General features: G+C 38.9%; 1 protein-coding gene across 2 annotated transcripts in view; it reads right to left on the reverse strand.

Annotated features, from left to right (window-relative positions):
- The window catches only part of RAB40B (RAB40B, member RAS oncogene family), a 28,625-nt gene that overhangs the window by 9,001 nt on the left and 4,745 nt on the right, over positions 1 to 14,879 (reverse strand). The window lies entirely within an intron of this gene.

Below are 14,879 nucleotides of genomic sequence, written 5' to 3' on the forward strand. Positions count from 1 at the left end.
GCTCATATTACCAATTCAGTAATACTTTTCTCAGACACATACTTAATGTCTCCTTCCTTATGTCTGTTTCTATGCCAATAATTAAGTGTCTAAAAATAAATAAATAAATAAATAAATTAATTAATTAATTCAGTGGGATTCTGGGCCTGTATTCAACAAAGTCCACCAAAAACATCCTTCGGGTTCAAAGGCTGTTGACCGCACTTTGAAAAAGCAGTTTTCAGTTTCAGAGAGTGCTTAAAACCATTTTCTTGTATGCATGATGAGAACTCAATGGTCTCACCACTTCCCACTTTAAGCTTTTTCAGCTATCTAGCTTTTCACATAGACATTAAAATCAGGGTTTAGAACTGTTTGTAAATGTTTCCAGAATATTTGACAAGTGACACAACTTCCAGCTCCATTCATTTATTGTTCACAGCAAACCAATCCAAAGCATGCTTTTGATTCAAAATTCAACTAAGCTTCGAAAACTAAGCCCTGTGTTTTCAACATCACGCTGTGAAGATACAGCCTCTTGGCAATAAAACTGGACTATACCTTTTGATACATAACCTGACCTTCATGCTTATATGACAGTCATATTTGCCTTCTGGTTGCTGTTTCAGAATAATCATCACTTTCCAAATTGCAGTCTTTTCCATCACACTCAATTACTGCAATAAAAGCCATCTGTTTCTAAAGCACAGACTATTCAGATTGAAATAGACACTAAAATTTTAGATCTAGGATGTATTCTTCACCTCATTAATCAAGCCATAAACCACAATTACAAAGTCTCACAGAAAATTCACTTAGTTGAATGCTGTGACAATTTTCCTGCTTTAAGCTATTTGTATCAGAAAGTCCAGCTTTATAGGAAGCTTTGGTTCTGGTCATAGACACATGCCAGTATCACAGTCTATCCTTCAGTACAGCTGTTTTCCTTTAAATGGTCAAAGAAATTAAGTTTACAACAAATCCATCCTTAAAAAAAATCCAGAAGCTTTTCATAGGTACAAAATTTAGGGCACCCAGTTAAAACCTGAAGGTCTTAGAGCACTTCTGGTTGGCTGTAGTCCAGCCGTTTGTTCTTCGAACCAGAGCAACTGGTATGGGATTAAGAAGTTTGACACAACCTTATGGCATACCTCTTAACACCAATCTAAAAACACAATCTAACAACTGAAACTCCAAATGTATAAACCAACCCCCCCCCCCCCCGAAATTTAATTAGGGTGCTAATTTACAGAACAGTAACTGAATAAGTTCCTGTTTGTGCTCTTACTATGGGCATTAGTAAGTAAATAAGCCAGTACTTTGCATATTACATTCACACCCTCCCCCAAAAGAACATGCAAACAACTTGTGAAGTACATGGTGTTTTAAATCATGCCTTAGCTTGCAGTATTTCTGCTAAAGTGGCTAAATAAAAACTAAACCTTCAAGGCAGATGCCCATTTGCAAAGAAGAGAAAGCTATCTGACACCAGCTAATAATCAACTTTTAACCAGAGCTAATGAACCATCCATTTCCATTCACATTAAGAGGAAAGGAAACAAAGATCCTTAGATCATATTGATTCTCCTCTGTCTTAACATTTACTTGTCGACAATAAAACAGCCTCTTTACAATGTAAGGCTTTAGGAAGAAAGAGAACTGCTCCCACTCCCAGGTCAGGAAGAAGCAGGAACACTTGAGTTCATCATTTCCTTTCTTCCTCTCCAGAAGAAAAGGTTATTGGAGGCACACGGTAAGCTTGTCAACTCCAATGTTTACTACAAGTTGCAGCTAACATGCTCAGATGAAAGCTGCTATATATAAACATGTTATTGTTTATAAATAGTAGCACTGCAGGAAAAGGGAATGTTATTAGTGTTACACACAGAAGTTCTTCCTTTATTTCAGTATATTTTATCAATAGATTTGAAATAGAGTAGCTTAACGTACAAGTCTCAGCAATGAGGTGGGTTCTTTTTCCTCAACCATTTCTTCCACAGATGGGAAATAACTAAGTGAAACAAAGAGCCCCGGGTGCTCAGTGACTATAGAACACCTCTGGTGCCTTACACATCTAGAAGCTCCTGCATCCAGATCCAACTGCTCACACACAACACTGCAACTCATGCTTCTGACTAGAAAATTCACAATAAAAGACAAGATCCCCCAGACTCCTCACAGCTCTGGAGATGGATTGAGGTAGGATTGTTATTGGCAGGTAGCAATTATTTGCAATGGGGGTTTTATAGTTATTTAAAGCCAGGAACATCAGATTATGATTTAAGAGTGAATGTGGATCACTCAGTTCCCTGCACTGGGAAAGGAATATACTGTTGGCAGAAGACAACAAACATCAGCTTTACGATTTCCCTGCTTGTCTCTCCAAATTCTTTGCACCAGAACTCAACATAAAAAATGTAACATCAGAGTTTCCAGTTTATAGTCACTGTTATAAAACAGCAACAGCATTTGAAACCAGCTCTTTTCAACTTAAGATCTGCATTTTCTAAAAAGAATTGCCCTCAACTTTTATGCCACTTAATATCAAAGTAAAGATACCCATAACCTAGAACCAGTGAATTTGATTTAGAAATTAACCTCTGTTATAACAGCGGAGGGGAAAAAAAAGTATATTCTGCTCTCATACCATCTTCTCACTGCTGCTGTTCATCAATTCCTACAAATAAGAGCTGGACTGCCAGGGTTCCTTTGCATGCATCAGGCATGTTTTTAACAAGCATCCTATCTTCTTAAAAATGCTGTGTTAGATTATTTTCAGGGCTATCAGCTCTCAAGGGCAGCCTCTCATTCACAGTCCCATTTCTGCACTCCTTGCAATTAAATAAAGCTTCCAACATGATTCTTTGTTTCATCTTCTTTGAGATATACATGTATCCCAAGCTATAGCTGGGATGTGGTGCTCTGGGTATCCATGTATAAGAGGAAGCTTGGCCAGTTTAAGACGACTTACCCCCAAAATGTGGAGTAAGTTTTATATAACAGTCGATTGTCCACAGTTTTCAATGCTTATGGTTCTATTACACCATTCTATCTTTGTGGCATAATAATTCTTTCTCAAAGGGTCAAATCATCCTGGTGCATGATGAAGAGACCAGAAGGCAGGTTATGTATCTTAAAATCCTACACACTGAGTAAAAATGGGACACAGCCTCGTAGAACTTGCACTTACTTACGTCTTAAACAATAGGCTTGAAATATGGCCAGAATCTGGGAGAACAGCGTCAAACCTACCATAAAATATTAAAAACAGATGCAGTATTTCACATTTTACAACATTTTCCAAAAGAGAACAATGACCTTTTATGTGTTGACACTTCATTAGCAGAAAACCAGCTCAAAAATACTTGGCATGAGAAGAATCACCAGAACATCCAGCCACTGATACTCTCAGCTACAGGCCTAAAGGCTCACTGAGAACGGTTGCAAACCTCTCCAAAACTTCCCCAAGCTTTCAGTCAAGTCTCAAATGAATGGTCTTAAGGAGTTAAACCACCACTTCCAGTCAAGCATATAAATATCACATAACTATTAGAAAAATCACAATTGTTTCATAAGCATATTCCTGTATATTATGAAATTGTAAGAAAATCTTATGACAAATGGCAAGATATAACCAAGGCTTACGGAAAACAGTCCATAAAAGCCTACTTCAGGATGCTCTCGATACTCCCAGAAGTCCCAGCAGTATTTGTCACCAATCATTTTGCTTTAAAGACGACAGAGAGCAAAATTCATATCATTATTATGAAATTACTATGGCTTAAAAGCTAACATCCAGAAAAACATGCAGCCATCATTCCCAAAGCACAGCTACTTGAAGAGCTTCCAAACTAACCTCCAAACCAAGCAAGGGAAGACCAAGTGCACTTCTTAAATTTGGAATTCCAAGTGAAACTCATACTGCAGTAAAAATGGGCTTTCTAGGTAACGTTTACCATTAACTCAAGGAATTCCCAAGCCATGAGATATCTTCAGGATGTATACTTCTATAAGAAAAATTAAGGAAATGGTCTGACTTGGATCATGCTTCCACTTCTCCTCAGCTATTCCAGCAGAAGAGCTGCCACAGTTACAACTTTATAATTCCAGGATCAAAAAAATCCACACAAAATGCTGGTAAGCAATGTTTGTTAGGATTTAAAGGAGAAAGTCTATATATTACTGACACAAAGCTCTGGTTCCATTCAGCATTTAGTTGGTTTCAGTTTTCCAAGAAATGAAAACAAACTGATTTCAGGTGAATAGGATCAAAGGAAATTTCAGGTTGGAGCAGTCTCAGAGGTCATCTAGATCAACCTCCTGCTCTAAACAGGATCAGATAGGAGGTCTGGGGACAGCACAACCTCCCTGAGTAACCTGTTCCATAGCTCAACTGTCTGGATGGGAAAGAAGCTTTTCCTCTTACCCACTCCAAACCCCCTGTCGGTTCAACTTAAATCTGTTGTCTCCTACCCTCCCACCATGTAAAGGATCCTCACTGTTCCTCTTGATGACCTCCTCACGGGTACTAGGAAGCTGCTCTTAGGTTACTCACCCAAACGTCTTTCTTCTCCAGAGAGGTGACTCATTAATCTGTGGCCAAGCTTCATTTAAGCTGTTAGAATTCCAGACTTTCCTTCACTTAAAAACTACATTTAAAGTACTTTTCATGTTGTCTTCTGCATTGAACTGTCTTGCAGATGTTGAGGGCAAATACAGTGTGGATTAATAAGTGAGTCTGCTCATAAAACCATAGTTTTCAAACAAAACAGGATTAAACTCTGTTTGCAGACAAAACCCAGAATTTATATGGAAAAATTATTACACCACATGTATTCTTGGACTCTATAACTTCTTGCTCCAAGATTAACATCATTCTAAAAGGAATTTTGTTTCTTGTCTGAACTGAAAGAGAAAATTTTAAACTTCACAGGTTACGAACTTGTTTAAAATTCCATTTATCATGCTTCTATTTGATAAAGTCTGTGTTCAAGTTAGACCCCAATCCACTCATTCTGAAGTTGATTGAAAAGTCAAGGTTATGCTTTTACACAAACTTCACTTGGTGTATTTGCTGAAGTAAACAGACAGAAAGATTAGAAGCACAGAGTCCTGACTGACTGAGATCATGCACTGTGTACAGGGATTGCTAAGAGTTAGAAAAGAGATGTACGTATCCAGATATCGTGTTAAAAATTCTGCACCACAAGACTTTCTGTACACTGAGTCAATGATTCCATTGAATGCATCAGCTACGTGAGCCTCTTTTCCTTAGTCTGGTCTTCAGAGAGTATTATAAAGGCTGCCAGACCTGCTGGGTCTCTTCTGGGTTTTCCAGCTGGCAGGTTCATATTTCATGCACTTAAATATTCCATTTTAAGGCATTACATAAAGTCAATTTGCAAACAAAGTATAAGGGTACAGGAGATATATTAACACATTGTGGTCCCTAAAGATTTGAAGGAATTAATAATTTTGATTTGAAACCTATGACTAAAATACCCTAACCCCTTTTTTCTTTCTTCTAATTAAACTGTTTAAGTAGTTTCTGTTTCATCCAAACATCTGTAATGGCTCATTCTCTATGAAAATGGCAAATTAAACATTCAATCCTCAAATACACTTATGACTGCTCCTTCAATATATTCTTTCAGAGTACATAAGCATTCTTTGCAATTTCAGCTTTTCTGATGTAGGGTTACAAAGAACCATGTACTGGTAAGGTCAGGATAGGGCTGTTTGCATGAAGTTGCGGCCCAAAGGAAAAATGAGAGCCACAGCAGGAGCCTAACAGTGAGTTACTAACTGCAGGATGTGCTCAACATCCCTGATCTAAAACCAGAGGGAAATCAAGAGGTACTGTCTGAATCATAAGCCTGGAACACACCACACAGTAAACAAATTATAGTTATTAAATACAAATGATCGGACTGCATTTGGAAGTGTGAAAGCTCAGCTGCAATTCATCTGGTACAAATACGTTACTCATGGACCACAGCTTACTTCTAAATGGTGCCACATATTCAGTCTCCTCTACATTTTCACCTGCACACACATAGGATGTTAGCCATATATTAACTGGAACTTTTTAATGAAAAGGTTATCCTCTTGATCCAAGACTGAAAGTATTTTCACAAAACATTTCTCCAGAGTTTTGTGCATTAAAGCACACTTCAAAGACAGGCACTATTCTAACAAAACCAATTAAATCAGGCATTTACAGCACTGGGAGTTTATGTTCTATGAACATGAAACTGGGATCCAAAAATAATTTATTGGGGGAAACTCTAAATAGTTTGATTTTTTCATCAGTCAACATTTTACTTTAAAGCTGCATCTTTTGGAAGGCTCATGTATGTCTACACTAATCGGTATTGAGTGTTTCTAAAGAAGTCCTGGAATCCCACTTACTCCAGCATAAGAGAAAAGCACAGCAAAATAGTTTCTGTGTATAAATTGGGAAAAAAGTTGCAATTATAACTCTTAATTAAAAAAGAGCCCACAGATTACACATTTTCACAAGTGAAGTAGCTGCAAAGAACTCTAAGTCTCCAAATACTGTATGAGGAAGGTTGGCAGGCACGAGGGAAGCAGATCTCAGAAAGCAGACAGGTTTGCATGATCTTCCTAAATAGCATCTCTCTTACCATTTTTACGAGAGTGCTAGGCTAAATGAGCTCAAGATGACACCTCTCTTCTGTTCTTAATTTAGAACCCAGTTACTTTTTAAAACACATACAAATCTCCATTCCAGAAATTCTCATCATAGTTACTCCACCTCTGCATATCAAACTACCAGTTTCTACTTGAAATCCAACATTACACAAATTAGCTTCATGTCCATGGTAACCCTGGAGTAACAGCCGTGGCTGTTCTAGCTTCCTTGTACCCACCCGCTATTGCTTCATCATTTCCATCTTCTGACACCACTTGCTGATTTCACACAGTGCTGTGAGATCAGCACCCTTCAGTGGCAAATCCCACAGCACAAATTAAAATAGCAAAGCTGATTTATTAGGTTTCAGCTTTGCACAGGACTACATCTCATGAACAATAAATAGCTCTTCCTGCTTCTGACAACAAACATGGTCCCAAAATACTTCATCCTCACTCTTTATATGCCTATAAAACCATAAAAAAGTCGCTGACTTGACAGTAAATGTGTATAAGGGTGTCTTCACTGCTTGGTCCTACTTGTCCTTCACCCAGTTGGAGAAGAACTACTTTTCTGTTCTAGAGAGGATTCTCACCCTGCCTTGAGCGCAGTTCAGCGATTCAACTGGTCTGAACACTATATGAACCAGAATATATTCCACTTCTGTAGAGATTTATATTTTTTAGGGTTCAAAAGTGCCAGGCCTCCTGTAAGAAATCATCGATCAGGTCTGGTAGGTTTCAGCTGAACACAGCATGTACATTCCTCTTACCAATACTCAGATAGAGTAACATATCAAACATGAACGCAATTATACCAAAAGCAGGTATGCACTCCATTAAAGCCTTAATGAACAACAGTTCAACACACTTTGTCATGTAGCACAGCTCATTATTGATGATAACTTTCCCTTTTCCACTTATCCCACACAACTGAAAGAGGATTACAACAAACTCCTGTAAATGTGTGAGTGAAGTTAATTTCTGGACCTTTAAACCCCCTCCATTCCTGGACAGAAATGATATCCTGACTTCTAACTTCCCATAGACTGGAGTGACAATTCAGATACATAAACAGCTGTTGTGAACACCAGTATTTTTGTGGACTTTGCCCTGAGTAGGCACTAAATTACAGTTCATACTGACAGATGATTTTATCTTACCTTTCTGAAAGGCTGGACATTAAATATACAGTGTACGTTGATAAAACAGTGTTTGATCTGTAACAGCTTCACTCACTTATGAACTTGCGGCTCTAATTCAAGTATTTGACTGCTTACCTTGCCCAGTTCATACTTCCAATTGCAATAGCAACACGTCAAGACATAAAAGAAACAATGATTTGCACAGATGTATTCCATACTATCAACAGATTTAGATGTGGATAAAAAGGAACAGCAAGTTCAGACCAAACATGTTTGGTATATTACATTTGAGAAGTTCCTTAAATAAAACCAGCATGACAAACACCAGCCCATGTCGAGTATTATGTGTAAATATTGCATTAGTTTCCTACTTTCAGTCTCATATTGAACAAAATCCAGAAGAGCTGAATAAAATGGGGTACTAATACAATTTTTAATGCTAGCTGATTTATATTCTTAATCCCATTTTCCATTCTTGTTTAGCTCCCAGAATGAAAACAAACTTACAGCAATATGTAAATGTAATTTAAGCATCATATTGCATAAAACGTAACCCTGGCACAGACAAGCACAATTTTGGTTAGGCCAAAGCAGCTTAAAAGGACTCAATTACCTTTAAGTCTGACCACTTTTCAAAGCAGCCTGCACTCTGTCTTTCATGTTGCACACCTGTCTGGGAGCCTCAGGGTCATTTCGGTTTTAGAGCCACTTTCCCACTCTCTCATATTTATGAGAAAAAAGGGGAGAGGGGGGCAAAACACCAGTAGCCCAAGAGAAACTGAGACATGAGACACAGTGCTACTGAATGAATGCATATGATGAAGACGAAGAAGGAAGTTACTGCTGTGGTCTTTTTTGCCACAACCACCTAAAGCATTACTTGTAGCAACAGCAGATACTAAATTCTAACAAGTGTGTGCAGGTCAGTTGTAGGCAGGAATCTGAAAAACAGTTGCATGATGTTAAGCTTGCAAGGCTGCTTCATTCTGAAACTGTGCAGTAACATGCTTGACCCAAATGTAGGTGGTTTCTTTGCTTGGTCTTTTGTTGTTCAGCAGGCCTTGCTAAGAAACATAAAGACCAGTTATTAGATAAGAACAAGGAACACAAAAACCTGGTTTGAATACTGTGTCCACACAGCTTTGCTTTTTTTCCCTTCAATATGGTTGGGTGAGGAGAGAGGTAGGAAGAGAAATAATTTAAGGTTATTGGATTAAATGGGTTTCAAAACATCACTGTATGATGACCCAGCTTCTGACCTTCATGAAATAGTAATTCAGTAACACTTTTTGTCCATGAGATAGATGACACTTGAGGTGCAATATTACAACAAAGAAATATTATTAATATACAAAACCAAAGAAAAAGGGCCAAGTAGAAGAAAGTGTGCAATAGAGAAAAAATAAGTTACAAAAGGTTTGAAAAACACATAAAGGACCATACACTGCCAAGCAGGCCTGGGACTTCTGCTGCCCCATTAATCATACAAGGCGAATGAATATTCATTGTTTTGACAGATGTGCAAGATCAGCTAACAAATACAAGCCCCAACACTGACTGATGGACCTGACCATCACAGGAAATGCTACCATACCCTTTACCACATTGTTTATGAATAATATGGGAAACCAGGTAAACAAGGGGTCACTTGGGTATGCTGCCATGTATCAGGGAAGAAAATATGATCTGGTCTCATGAGGGGGGTAGTTCTTAGTATGACAAAGTTCTAAATGAGGAACTTAGCATGACAAGACTCCAAACTTGAGATTTGGTGGCATCTCTCATAAGTAAGGCAAAAATAAAGGGAATTGTGTAAAACCAGGATCCACATTTTCTGCTGACATACACCTCTCTTAACTGACTGCCTATTAAGAATTGCTCCTCCACAGTGTTATCACTTGGAAGAGACAAAATGCACTTCTAGGTGGTAGAAAAGGAGGAAATTATTTCCATTTTTCTCTTTTAAACACAGTGAAAAGGGAAGGGCAAGTACAGAGTGGGTAGCAATTTCTGTTTACTGAACTTTCTTCACATGCTATATATAATACAAATTAAAATGAATGTGGTCTTTCAGCAGTAAGCAGAGCTCTTGTAACACAACACATTAAAGGGGCAGTCATAACTAACATATTTAGAGTAGGATCTATTAGTGCTCTACAGACTCGTCCCAAAATAGTTTAGATGCCCTATTTGAAGCAACTATTTCTTTCCATGCATGCCACAGAAGCCTACAGTAATAAGGTAAGACGTAAGGTGTCTTCTAGGCACTTGAACTTGGTGTATGAAATCAAACCTCAGGTGCTTTCCCCTCTACCAAGAATGCGGTTTAAATCCCTTTAAACTGAGATCAATGGGTGTACAACAGAACTCAAGGAGGGAAAACAATTCATGCCTATTCACATTTTAGGAAAAGGTACTTCATGAAAGCTAAGAGTGACCAATTTTTGCTCTCCTAGTTCTGTGAATTAAAGTCAAGTCTATCTATAGGCAAGCATAACGAACCTCTAAACGTGTTTATTTACCCTTAGACAGTGGTGCTCAGCAACTTTAACTCTTCCGCTGGAGTAATCCTAAGAGAATGGACTGAAGATTGTCCCTAAAAGCTGGTGCTATGTGCAAAGAAATACAGAAGTTTCCCGATGTTGCCACAGTTTCTATTGCAATCATGTTGTGTTTAGGAAAATGTAATGACTTCAAAACAAGTCAGCGATAAGCAATCCATCCTATTCATTCTTACACTGCTGGGAAAACAAAACGATTTTATTTACCCTTCCTTTCAGCCAACTAACATTTCCAAAACCACAGTTTTCTGAAGACGGAACAGAGACTTTACATCAGATCTTTGTGGTAGGACTTCTACCACTATTAGTTCTGTATTTGGTCTTGTTGGGGGTGAGAGGAGGAAACCTTGGTCAACTCATAGATCTAGGTCCTTTAATTTCTCATGGTAACAATATTTCCTTTCATTTCCTTATTTAGTTAGGGCCCTTTCCCTTCTATTCACACCAGCTTTGAACCAAAGAATGGCTTTAATCTGTGTAGTAAGTTATCAGGGAAGAGCCACCATGAACTCTTAAGTTTGTTTGCTGGGATTCAACCAGCTTACAACTATCCCCATCTAAATACTCCCCATGTATAAGGATAACCTGGCTGTTCCAAATCTCTGTCTGAGGCTGGGCCAGCCAAGCTCCCAACCTGTGTTCTAACCACTTAGTGATCAAGACAACTACTTACAAACACCCACAACTATTACACACCAGGATCTTTTCAAGCATTCAGGTAAAACAACCAGCACCCCAGTGAAGTTCTCAATCTAAGGACAGACAGCATTCATGGGAAGACAAACAACTGTCATATGAACTCAAGAGGATATGAAAAGGTTGCTAGGTGAAAAGGGATGAGAGACAGTTTGTCAGTTTAAACCTGATGTTCCTGCAAGAAAAGGAGTAGGAGTACATAGGTTTGAACAATCCTTCCTTTCAGTCCTGGTGTTAAGCAATCACACTGCAAGCAGATGTTAACATAAAAGCAAAACCAGAATCCAGCTGAACAAAAATCTGTTAATGCCAAACATCAAAATATTTGTCTACCCAGTGACAGCACATCTAAGGTTTTATTTTGTAGTCTAGAAGCAATGATTGCCTCTGAATTTATTCTGATGAGAAATCAACAATGCTTAAAAGCAAAGTTTCTGCAGCTGTCTATAAACTCATTTTTGTGCAGTTTTTCTTACCAGGTTAGAGACCAAGCATGTCCCATCTATTGCCATTTCAGTTTTGAGCAAGATGTGAGAGAACTTTACAGGCAGGTTACCCAGACAACTAGCCTACCTGTCCATCTCCAAGATAAAACTGCTTTCTAAATTATCTCTAAGAATCATGTTCACCAATGCATCTTCCATGCGATCCTTTCTTTGTTATGTTAATAAAGCCTCTTTCCCTGTGGGCATTAAGAAAAAATCAGAGACCAAGAGATTTTACTCCTTCTTAACAGCAGAACTATGCCAAATGGCTTCAGACCACAGCTTTTGGACCAGTGGCAGCTTGCATAGACTCGACTGATCACACACTGCTGGCTTTCCTTCCCATCTCCAGGCTTCGTATCATTCTTGTGTACTGACAAAAAATAGTAAGACGTAAGTTTGCCATATTTCCCTGGGAATGAGAAAGATGGCAGATTCATTTTTGAATAGTTAAGAAAGTGCCTGTGAAAAATTAGTTTGTGGCTTATACGATTCAAGGTTGAGCCCATAGAGTTTTGATGAGACAGTTACAGAACTGCACATAAATCCTTCAGGAATCTGATGGCTTAAAATAAAAAAACCCAACCCACTGACACCCCCCCCCCCCAATCAAACCATACAAAACACACCCCCACCCCATTCTAGTCAACTCTAAGTTCTATTTTACCTTTCCTGCTGCAATAAACATCAAATTCTGTTTCACCTGCATTTGCAAATTCAAACAACTGCCCAAATTCCCAAGCTTCGCCACATGAACTTGTTTATTCTCATCTTCAAGGCCCTTCAGTGCTCTTCCTCTCTCTTTAATTGCTCTTGTCTCTTACCACATCATCTCTTTCCTCTCCTATTGTAGTCTCAAAGCTATTTCTATTCACCAAGCTCCACAACAAAGTTTTGTTATTTCAAAGCTTATACATCTGGCACATTTTGACACAATCTGTCATACCACTGGACTTTCTTTTTCCAATTCAGAGACTTCGCTGGCATTATGGTAGATCCCAGGTAACTAAGGACTAGAAAATGGTGGAAAAGATAGTGTTTATCAAGCTTTTTAATCAAATTAAATTAGAAAATGAGTCATAATACCAACAGGATGTTTAGCTCCATCCCTCTCCCTGCATCTCTATTTTCATAGCCCTCAAGCCTGCAGAGATTCCTCACAGCTGCATCCTACGCAGCCACACTCAAAAGCGGTAGGAAAGGCTGAGGGGATAGAGGAAGAGAGGGGTTTTGAATAAAAACCAATACAGGTTTTTAAGCCAAGGGCAGCTTACATGCAGTTTGATGCATTCAAGAACATTGTAAGTGGAAGAGTGAGAAAACACGTTTATGAATTTTCAGAGTTAAAATACTTTCTTCAGTGAGATGAGGCAGTACACTGTGACTGGGTAAGCACCCAGCTCAGCATGTACAAAAATTCTGAATTATGACACTAGTTGCATAAAACTAAAAATCAGATGATGTTCCTTCCACAGTTTGCAACCATACCATCTGTTATATCCACCCGCCCCTTGTAACTCACACACTCATCTTCTAGGGGCTAAGAACTTCTTCCAGCCTCTGTAAAAATGAACGTTGCATAGCAAAGTTTGTGAGGTCCTGAATTCCTACATCTGCTTAACATCATATAGTTCAGATTGATAAATACCCTGGTGAAGAGACAACAATTCATGAAATAGCACATAAGACAACCCTGTATGTAGATGTTTTGAAGTTAATAGTAGTAAGGAAGAATTTCCAAGCTGCATGTAAAGTACTTGCAAAATAATTCAAAAAGAGTATTTGTATTTCTTGGCTGTCAAGAAAAGTATTCACTGTTACAGCTTTAGCCACACAACTTAAGTATTTTTTTAAGAGCAAAACACAAGCATCACATGGTTTACATGCATAAGTCTGAAGTAAGACTGATGAGCTCAGGAGCTGGTTGAACATTCCCTCTCAGTGACGTCAAGATACATGGAAGACTAAAGTGCTCCTTCAGCATAAGAATGTATAGACTGGATGGTGTGTACAGAATACAGCCAGACTAGGCATGCTCTCCCAGAGCTTTCTGCCCTTTTTTCTTCAACCACCTGAACAGCATAAGCACTAAATACACTGCAACACCCCAAGGAGCAATTTAGCAAAACTATTAAGCAAACATCATAAAATGTACACCAGTGCCTTCAAGGTACAGTCTGACTCATAAGCAGTGGTACAGAGAACACTCCTCCCTCCCTCCAGCTCTTCCCTGTGAATCAGTACTAGGAACTCAACATAACGACAGATCCTAAGTCAGTGTAAAGCCTTCCAGTGAATTAACTAGTCACGGACTGGCAGTAAATTAAAGCAATGGGTAATTTGACAAGATAATTTGCTTTTTAATATGCCACATGATAGATTTGCATGAGGGAAAAAGAAACCAACCCAACAGAGTATGTTCTATACAAACAAGACTGGGCGAGTGAAAAGAGGAGAAGAAGAAGGAAAGAAAAGAGAAATCCCCTTTTCCCCAAGCCAGTAGCTTAGTTTAAGTCAGTCTGCAATGTTCTCAACTCCCTGTTCTGCAGACAGAATCTATCTGGCATGGATGAAGCTCTTCAGTTCTGCCCTTTAAAAAGCTTAAGTGAAAGAACATAGTACAAACATGAACCTTGATCTTAAAGGGCTACTGCTCTGATATTGAGAACATGATGAACATGACAGTGAAAAAAATAAAGTGGGGAACAAAATTTTCTGCTCTTTCACTGACAGCAGTTTCATAGTAGATACATCTGCTAGAAAAACATTTATATTAGTATTTCCCTTTACTCACTGATGACAACAGAAAACTAACTGCTTAGGAATATAAATCCAATCACCTTGATCAATACCTTCTGTTTATTAAGATATTCCTCTTAAACTTGAGCTTCACGTTTTACAGATGAAATCACCTGCCTGAGATTTCAAATCCTGACATTCCACCTCCTTTCTGACAACTACACACAGCAAGACAGAATCGTAGACTGGTTTGGGTTGGAAGGGACCTGAATCTAGTTTCAACCCCCTGCCACAGGCAGGGGCACCTTCCACTAGAGCAGGTTGCTCCAAGCCTTGTCCAACCTGGCCTTGAACACTGCCAGGGATGGGGAAGCCACAGCTTCTTTGGAGAACGTGTGTCAGCGCCTCAGCACCATCATGGTGAAGAATTTCTTCCTAAAATCTCATCTCAGTCTCCCCTCTGTCAGTTTAAAGCCATTCCTCCTTGTCCTGTCACTACCTGTTCTTTCAAAAATCCCTCTTCAGCTTTCTTGACGGCCCCTTTGGGTACTGGGAGGCTCCATCATTCAGCCTGTCTTTGCCTGTACCGTTTGTCTCCTTTGGTGCTGAGAGCTCAGGGT

This window comes from Lathamus discolor, chromosome 13 (assembly GCF_037157495.1).
Source record: "Lathamus discolor isolate bLatDis1 chromosome 13, bLatDis1.hap1, whole genome shotgun sequence".
Taxonomy (NCBI): domain Eukaryota; kingdom Metazoa; phylum Chordata; class Aves; order Psittaciformes; family Psittacidae; genus Lathamus; species Lathamus discolor.